Below are 6,252 nucleotides of genomic sequence, written 5' to 3' on the forward strand. Positions count from 1 at the left end.
GTATACACATCACACACACACACACACACAAGCTGATTGGCACACTGCAGTGACTGCTGGGTGAGGGGAGGTGGATGAAAAACATTAACCCACAATGCACTGCTGGGTTTTGACAGATCCCTGCTCCAGGGCGGCTGAATTTATGAGCCATTACTCCTGCCGGCCCGGGATCTAGTTGGTGCATTATGTTCCATGTCATCTGCCATTAGTGGAGCAGTGATTGACATCCATTGAGAAAGCCAATGCTCTCTCACACTGGCCTGGCTGATAGGGCCGGCTCGGACTAGGATGTAGCCACATTGTTGTTTTTTGTTTTCAGCCCCCCCCCCCCTTCTCTTTTTCTTGTGCATCCAGTTGAGTTCATGCCTGCAGTAATCAGGGGACAATACTGCAACCTCCAAGCTCTCACAGCGGCCATTGTGCTCTACAGTAAGCTCCAGCTGGCCTGTTTCCACTTTGTTTTTTTAGGACACTATGGACTTGGGTTACCTCCCACAAGGATTTACTTTAGACTGTGTCATGTTTAGTGGTAAATATTAGCCAAATGTAGTTATATTTATACTGTTGCACAAGCTCAACTGAAGCATAACTGGGGAAATGCAAATTCATTGACCTCTAGAAATTATTGATAGGTGTAATCATTTCTTTAAAACATTTCCTGCACAGAACGATGTAATTAGAAACCAACCATAGAAAAACAAACTTATTTCCAAGAATTTCTACATTTGACTCAGTTGGATGATATACAATAATAATATTAAAAAAAACACAAAGCTAGTGAGACAGAGAGAGAGAGAGAGAGAGGGAGGTTTGGGGTACAATCCCAGAAGAAATGTTTGTAAATTGGAATTAGAAATAGGACCTCTAAAAAATGATTTTGTAAAAAACAAACAAACAAGTCTTTGCCTATAGTGTTACACGTTTTGCTCACGACTGGAAGCAACAGCAGAGCAATGGAGCCCCTCCCAGCCAGTCTGTCCTCATTAGCCTACACTCTAAATAGTTCCTAAATGCGAGGACAGAGGTTAATAATGGCATTCAGTCCCGTCTGTTGTTGTTTACACAGTTCTTAGGGAAGGTCAATGTATTGACCTATCTGGATATGGGAGCATGCATGACAAAACGTTGACAAATAATCTCTGTGGCCTTGATGTTCCATTAAATGATCGATTCAGCTGGTTGGGGGGGGGGGGGACTGCTAAGGGACTATGAAAAGGTCAGTATCCGTTAGTTCATTGGTGGAGTGATTAATAAATCAATAGGGGCTGGAGAGGGGCCCAGTGAATAGTACAGTTCCACAGAGAGTCCTGACTCGTCTTCAAAAGGAATGAAGAGGTGGATGCGTGGCAGGAGACGTCGCCGCCACAGGTCAGCCAAAAGCTCCACCAAAAGACTCTCTCTCCTCAACCACAGAGATGCTCTCTCTCTCTCTCTCTCTCTCTCTCTCTCTCTCTCTCTCTCTCTCTCTCTCTCTCTCTCTCTGCATGCTGCCGATTATCAGGCTCAGACATCTGATTTGGTCAACAGACTACTGATCGTGGTCAAAAGCAGGGACATAGGAAACTGGCTGGAACGTTGACACTCAGGACTAAGACGAACTGGCCCACAGACACACACGGTTTAAATACACTGGGGAGGTGTAGGTGATGACACACAGGTGGGATCAATCAGGGGCGGGGCAGATAATCACAGTGGCAGGGAAACACACAAAGGCCGGAAGTGAAGTGCTCTGAAACGAGAGGAGAGGTTGAAGTAACACAAAATAAAACAGGAAATACTCACAAATGGCAAAAATAAAGAAACTTAACGGGGGAACGGGACGAGACGTGAAAAACACAGGTGCTGCACAGGAAAAAAGGGAGAAGACCACAAAGACAGGAAGTAAAACAAACATGGGACACAAGAGGCAGGGAACTTCAAAATAAAACAGCTAAACAAACTAAACCAAGATCACGACATTCTCTTTAATTGTGAATGACACTGACAGGCTATAATACAATTCCAATTGTTGCAGTACATAACAATATTTAGTTGTATTGATAATACTAATTGGACAATCAAATGAGCTGACTACATCACTGCTTGAAGTCAGTAGCAATGATGAGGTAGGTGCATGTAAACCATTGTTTAAAATCTGCTGCTTCCAATGCCAAATGACAACAGAAGGTTGATGTGTATTTCTAGAACCGTAGCGGCCTTGTGAATATTCATCAGGATGCCCAGTTAGCAGTCATGTTCTTCACCATGGGGAAGCTAGATTTACCACCTGCATATGAATCTTTGAGTTATGGCCAAAAACGGGTTTTGTGATATCACAGTGACCTTTCGAAATTCTGACCAAAAATGGAATCAGTCCATCCTTTAGTCCAGGTGGACGCTGCTCGTGTGGTTTCCTTGAACTAAACCACTGCAAAAGCAGCATTCAGTGTGAGTTATGACATTTCTCCATCCTAGATTAAAGTGACTCGATATGTTGTGCATTTGGTTGACCAAACACAAACTGGCTCAACATACACTCTAGGTGCGTTTCCATCGACCTGCTTTAATGCACATTTTCAATTTGCGCAGAAGTGCAATGGATGCATGTCATAGTTCCATCGCTTTTTCTCTCACTCGTCATATGCGTATCATTTGTGAGCAATTTAACCAAAAAGTGTTTTTTCTTTCTCACATATTTCTGTTCTCTAAATGCTTTTTAAATTGGAACAAAGATTATAAATTCTACTGTTAATATTCTCATGGCCACTGGTTTATCAGCAGGGTAAACTTTAGGGCGTGGCTACCATGGGATTGACAGGTCGTTAGCATGGCCTTGTTTGGCAGCTCACAGTTAATAAACAGATGTATGTAGAGAAGTACTTAAGAATATGGAGTGAAAGTGGAGAACAAGAAAAGAGAGAACTCAAAGACAATGAGCAAACTAAACTACAAACTCCAACTCTTTGTGCCGCCAATGTGCCCCTGCAAAAAAACAGGCTCGTCGCAACAACGTAGCTTTCGGAGTTGTTTGCAAGTCTACAATAAGGAATTTGTGCGCTCAAAATACGCAAAATGTAAGCAACCCCTAATGAGGCGTGGATAGTATGAAAAACAAACACCACTGGATAACGGACACATAAACATAAAGTCTATGATAAACCGTTAAAACAATTCCACATTTGTTATATCTTTATGACATTGTTTCAACATCTCAAATACATTTCATTGCCAACAGGCTGAGTTGGTACATACTCCACACGGTTTACTTTAAACACACACACACACACACACACACACACACACACACACACGCAGACCTGTTTCCATCACTTAAGAGGACATTACATTGACTTACATTCATTTCCTGGAGACTTACAGTCACCCCCACCATGACCTTAGAAGTTATGTCATGATTTACATCAATTGGGACGAGCATTTTGTCCCCAAAAGAAAAGCGAGTCCCAACAATGTTTAGAGAAGTATGTGACCACACACACACACACACACTGCCCTCCTGCATTAATACCTGTGTCCTTCATTACCGAGCCCAGACGCTCCATTGGTTATTGATTTAATTGGGTTGATGTTTCGTGATTGGGCCGCGCCATCCTCGACATGTCCTGCTGTTGATGAAGCTTTCAGATGAGCTGAAGCGAGGAAACTAATTAACAGGGTAATTAGAGAAACCAAGTGTCACATGTGTACGGGGAGACTGTAATTTGTGACCATGCTGTTTTCTTCATCAGCAAATTGCTCACCTTTTCGCAGGAAGCGCTGCGGTGCCACCTTTGGCCAGGAGGGGGCAGTAGCACCCCACGCCTCAGATGGGTGGCTCGAGTCCCACAGAGCCGGTGTACTGAGGTGAGGGAACAGAGATGGTTGCCACATGTTTATCGTCTAATGTATCGCAGTGTGTTTGAGTGGATTTCAAACATATCCCTTGGAGGCATCTCTCTTTTGAATGTCCTCCATGTTGGGGAAAGGATGAGATGATTCCTCCCTGCAGCAGCTTCTGGGGTAATGAAGGGGAATTGTACACACACACACACACACACACACACACACACACAGACACACTCACACACACTTACACACACGGGCTCACATTCATGTATGCACACAGGTTTTTTTGTGGATAGAAGAAGAGGTACTGGAGAAAAGGTAGGCAAGGATAAAAATTGTGACTTCAATGAGTACAGTGTGATGCCTGCACACTGACTTCAGACCACACATCTAATCCAACAGACAACTTCTTGATCCCGATTGGTTCTTCGCAAAGTCAAAATGTTTAAATACCTTTTGCTTATGCCACATATGTAACAAAAGGGTGATAAACATCTGGAAACAAATAGCAATTCAAGTGACTTAAAATAATAATAAAAAAATACTTTCCTTTCATGTAACTTACACTTATATTTTTGACATACATTTAGTGTAATATTGTCTATAAATTGAGTTGAGTTGAGTATATATATATATATAATATATATATATAAACATTAAACCATACAATATGGAGAAACACAGGCCTTTTAAGGCAAATTGAACACTAATTTGTAAGCTTTCATTTTTTTCTCACATCAATAAGTGTGGCTGGTTGGACAGCTTCCAGATGCTTTCAGCATTGTCTCCAGAATAGCCCTCTGAAAGTCTCAGTACTGACTGTTTCAATAATGGCATCAATCAAGACTCTACTCATTGGACTATAGCACCTTGCTAAAAGCTTCAGCTAAAACACAGTTGAACATAAAGGTCAACAATGATTTACTGGATGTCACTTTGACGGCACACATCAAGGTTATTTCCACTGTCATCGCTCTTAAACACAACTAGCTAGTGGTGCAGAGAGATGGAAAGGTGGTCAAATTGAAAGCAATTTTTTTTTCTGTGGATTGACGTTGATAATTAACATGGAGTAACATCTGAAAGCTGGAGGAGGATAAGGATAAAGACGTACATACACAGAGACCTTAGTACAGTAAAAAGAAAGTGGAAGACATTTTAAAGGTACCCGTGTGTTACATTTCACAAATGTTGTTTATTTTATTAACATTTTAGATTTGTTTCCAGTGAGATCATAATTAGTTTATAAAGTGACTTGGCTGGTGTCAACTTTATGGGCGGAGGGATATTTAGTTGGTTGCAATCTGCAACACACCACTAGAAGCCATTCATTTTACACACTGTTCCCTTGAGTGATACAAATGGCAGCACTGACAGGTGCAACAGGTATATCAGTGCCCCCAGGTGTGATTACCAAAGCACCGGCAACAGTTCCAGGCACATTGCTACAGAGAATGCACACTCGTCTTGCAACAAACAGAAGCACATGGCTAATTATTATGGAAAATTGAGTCATTGGACCTTATCGATTTCTTTCTGCCTGTGGGAAGAGTTAGCCTTCAGGGCTCTGCCAGAACTCTCCTTAGGCAACAAAACGACTTAGTTAGGTTTAGGAAAAGGTCGTGGTTTGGGGTTGAAATAGACCCTTTCTGTCAGAACGCAAGAAGCTTCTCCGCATGTGCAAAGAATATCGCCACCGGGAAGGCCTGATGACGTCATTCTCCTTATTAATAATTAGCCGTGTGCCTCTGTTTGTTGCAAGTGTATTGTTGGAGAAACAGGTATTTGGAACAATGGGTACTTGTTTTTGTGTTAACGGGCTGCCCGACAAATGGGCTCTCTGTCCAATGGGACTTTTTTGTACTATCGGGGTTTTGGGAAAAATAGGCCGTCGGAACAATGGCATGACAACGCAATCGGCCCCGAGTACACACATGTGGTTCTCTACATACTAGATAATGTCCCATGCGACCATAAATATAATTATCATACTTGCTTTTTGTTTTCGCGTTTGCGTAAGCATTGTTCATTTCTGATCACGTACAGTACCAGTACTTCAAATGGACGCAGGATAGGTGAGGCAGCACCATGCGCAGGCAAAAGCGTGGTTAAGAGCAAGTTTAACTCCAGCCTTAAACGTTCAGTCGACCCAGAGGAGCATGAGATGTCATTTGGAGTCATGTTTGTGTGAACCTGATGAATGTAAGTCAAATATTCACTCTCTTTTCATCTCTGGTCGCCACCAACTCCAGAGACAAATATCAGTCCTATTTAGCTGCTGAATGCTCCACTGTGTTCACCAGCTAGTCTCAAACTGTGTCCGGCTGCTGAGCAGCTTTTCCAATGAAAACAGCTGCTGGTTGTCCTTTGTTTGACCAAAAGCCAATACAGAAATGCCGTTTAGGTTGGTAAAGAAAAAGATGTCATCCT

The sequence above is a fragment of the Anarrhichthys ocellatus genome, unplaced genomic scaffold (genome assembly GCF_004355925.1).
Source record: "Anarrhichthys ocellatus isolate YVR2014 unplaced genomic scaffold, GSC_Weel_1.0 scaffold97, whole genome shotgun sequence".
Lineage (NCBI taxonomy): Eukaryota > Metazoa > Chordata > Actinopteri > Perciformes > Anarhichadidae > Anarrhichthys > Anarrhichthys ocellatus.